General features: G+C 62.6%; 1 non-coding gene across 1 annotated transcript; it reads right to left on the bottom strand.

The window, feature by feature from the left end:
* Nucleotides 1-1,618: 1,618 nt before the first annotated feature.
* On the bottom strand, nucleotides 1,619-1,737 carry LOC131861878 (5S ribosomal RNA). The gene has a single exon (XR_009360908.1). It is a non-coding gene; the product is annotated as a 5S ribosomal RNA (ribosomal RNA).
* Nucleotides 1,738-3,104: the final 1,367 nt, after the last annotated feature.

The following is a 3,104-nucleotide window of genomic DNA, read 5'->3' as shown; positions in this document are numbered from 1 at the left end:
CGGTTTGCCCCGGGTGCGCACCTCGCGTGCACCTTCGGCGGGGTTGCGCGCCCTGGTGGGCACCATGGTGCGCACCAAGGAGCGCTCCGAAGTGTGCTCCAAGGTGCGGCGTGCACGAAGTCGGAGCCCGGTTTGCCCCGGGTGCGCACCTCGCGTGCACCTTCGCCGCGGTGGGCACCATGGCGTGCACGAAGTCGGAGCCCGGTTTGCCCCGGGTGCGCACCTCGCGTGCACCTTCGCCGGGGTGGGCACCTCGGCTGGGTTGCGCGCCCTGGTGCGCACCAAGGAGCGCTCCGAAGTGTGCTCCAAGGTGCGGCGTGCACGAAGTCGGAGCCCGGTTTGCCCCGGGTGCGCACCTCGCGTGCACCTTCGCCAGGGTGGGCACCTCGGTGCGCACACCTTCTCAATGTTTTCTTGCCTTTTCTGGAAATTGGTGAAGGCAGCGCATCAAAGGTGCGCACCTCGGTGTGCTCCGAGGTGCGAACCCGAGAGCGCTCCGAGGTGCCCACGAAGTCGAAAGTCGGGTTAATTGCATTGTTTTCCCCGGGTGCGCTCCGAGGTGTGCAACATCGGCGCGCACCAAGGAGGGCTCCGAAGTGTGCTCCAAGGTGCGCACGATGGCGTGCACCTCTGGTGCGCACGATTCGGAGCTCGGTTTGACCGGGGTGCGCACACCTTGGCTGGGTTGCGCACCTTTTGTGCGCTCCAAGGTGCGCACGAAGTCGGAGCTCGGTTTGCCCCGGGTGCGCACCTTCGCCAGGGTGCGCACCTTGATGCGCACGCCTTGGCTGGGCTGCGCACCTTGGTGGGCGCCATGGTGCGCACCTTTCGTGCGCTCCAAGGTGCGCACGAAGTCGGAGCTCGGTTTGCCCCGGGTGCGCACCTTGGTGGGCGCCATGGTGCACTCCGAGGTGCCCAAGATTGGTGCGCACCAAGGAGCGCTCCGAAGTGCGCTCCAAGGTGCGCGCGAAGTCGAAAGTTGGGTTAATTGTCCGGTTTGCCTCGGGTGCGCACCTTGCGTGCACCTTCGCCAGGGTGGGCGCCTTGGTGCGCACACCTTGGCTGGGCTGCGCACACCTTGGCACCCGCGTTTCCTTCATTTTAAATTTTTTTTTTTTACAATCTCTCAAGTGGGAAATTCTATAATCTCAACTTTTTTTGCCTTTTCAGGAAACTTTTGAATGGAGCGCATCATTGGTGCGCTCCGAAGTGTGCTCCAAAGCTCTCTCCAGCTGCGTGCACCTGCCCCGGCCGCGCACCCGGCCCCGCCCAGCTTCGCTCACCTGTCCCGGGCGTCTGGTGCGGAACCTTAGAGTAAGAAACATCACCGTGCACCTTGGCCAACGTGCGCGACTCGACCGAGCGCGCACTGGCCGAGGTGCACACCGATTTCACCTGGGTGCGCGCGCAGCACCTCGGGCGCACCGGGGTGCGCGCACAACGCCCGGGTTGCACCGTGGCCTGTGTGCTCGGGGCGCCTCGGGTGCGCGCTCGGTGTCGCCCCCGCGCGCGCGGTAGTGCGGGCAGCGCACCCCGGCCCGGCCCGGCCCCGACGAGAACGCAAACGGGCAAAAGGTTTATTCAAATAGCATTGCGACGCCCGGCGAAAAACTAAAAAAGGGTGCAACACCGGGACTTCCCGGGAGGTCACCCATCCCAGTACTACTCCGGCCCAAGCGCGCTTAACTGCGGAGTTCTGATGGGATCCGGTGCACTAACGCTGGTATGATCGCACCCGTTATGAGCTTGTCGCAGTGTGTACTTAGCAAACCGCGACCCACGTGCGAATCCACCCCGGCCACCCACCCCCGTCGAGGTGCACACCCTCCCTCGCGAAGTGCGCCCCGTTCGCCAAGTGTGAGCCCTGCCCGGGTGCGCGCACCTTGCTAGGGCGTCGGGTGTGCACCCGGCCCGGCCTACGTGCGTGCACCTGGAGGGGGCGTCGTGTGCGTGCAGTGTCCCGTCTGCAACGCGGTGCCCACACACCACCTCGGGCGCAACGACCTGCGCTCACATGTGGGCCGAGTGCACCTTGGTGCATGTTCGGGGCGCCTCGGGTGCACGCTCGATCTTGCCCCGGTGCACCAAGGCGCTCGGTTTGCCCCGGGTGCGCACTTGGTGCAAGGTGGGCACCCAAAATAGGGATCAAGCACCAAAACACAAGTTTCGGGATGCAAAATGGGACCCAAGGACCACAAATGCGTTCCAAGACCCATGATGGGTCCACGAGAACAAAAATGTGTTCCGAGACTTAATAAACAAATATTGGGTTTTAGGAGAAGAAACATGCTCTGATGCCCAAAACGAGAATCGACCCCGAAAAGGCCACAGGCCAAAAGTGGGATGCGAGACAAAAAAAAATGGGACCCGAGGACCAAAATTGGGTTCCCAGGTCGAAGACAGGGCAACCGGACAAGAAACGACCTCTAAGGCTCGAAATGAGTCCCGACGACTAAAACTTGACAAGAAGCACCCATCAGGCACCCAACTCGACACCCATGGGATGCCGACCCACCCGGGCTTCCACCTAGCACACCTTGGCACCCACCCACCCTCGCACCCAACCTCGCACCCAACTTAGCACCTTTGAACCCACATTGGCACTCACCCTGACCCTGGCACCTTGGAACCCACATTGGCACTCACCTTGACCCTGGCACCCACCTTTGCACTCACCTTGGGACCCACCCTGGCTCCCACCTCGGCACCCACCCAGACACCCACCTTGGTTCCTTGGCACCCACCTTGGATCCTTGGCACCCACCCCGACACCCACCTTGGCACGCAACTTGGCTACTTGCCACCCACCTTGGCTCCTTGACGCCCACCCCGACAACCACCCCGTGACCTACCCTGGCTAGGGTTGGTGCACACCCACCCTGGTGCCCACCTTGGCACCCACCCTATGACCCACCTTGGCACGCACCTTAGTACCCACCCCGTTACCCACCCTAGGACCCACCCCGTGACCCACCTTGGCCAGGGTGGGTGCCTTGGTGCGCACAACTTGCCTGGGCTGCACACCAGGGCGGGCTCAAGATGGCACCCGCGTTCCGTTTTTTTCACTATCTTTCAAAACGGAAATTTTAAAATCTCATTTTTTT

This window comes from Cryptomeria japonica, unplaced genomic scaffold (assembly GCF_030272615.1).
Source record: "Cryptomeria japonica unplaced genomic scaffold, Sugi_1.0 HiC_scaffold_33, whole genome shotgun sequence".
Taxonomy (NCBI): Eukaryota; Viridiplantae; Streptophyta; class Pinopsida; order Cupressales; family Cupressaceae; genus Cryptomeria; species Cryptomeria japonica.
The sequence above is the reverse complement of the archived record's forward strand: the minus strand, read 5'-3'. Positions and strand labels throughout refer to the sequence as shown.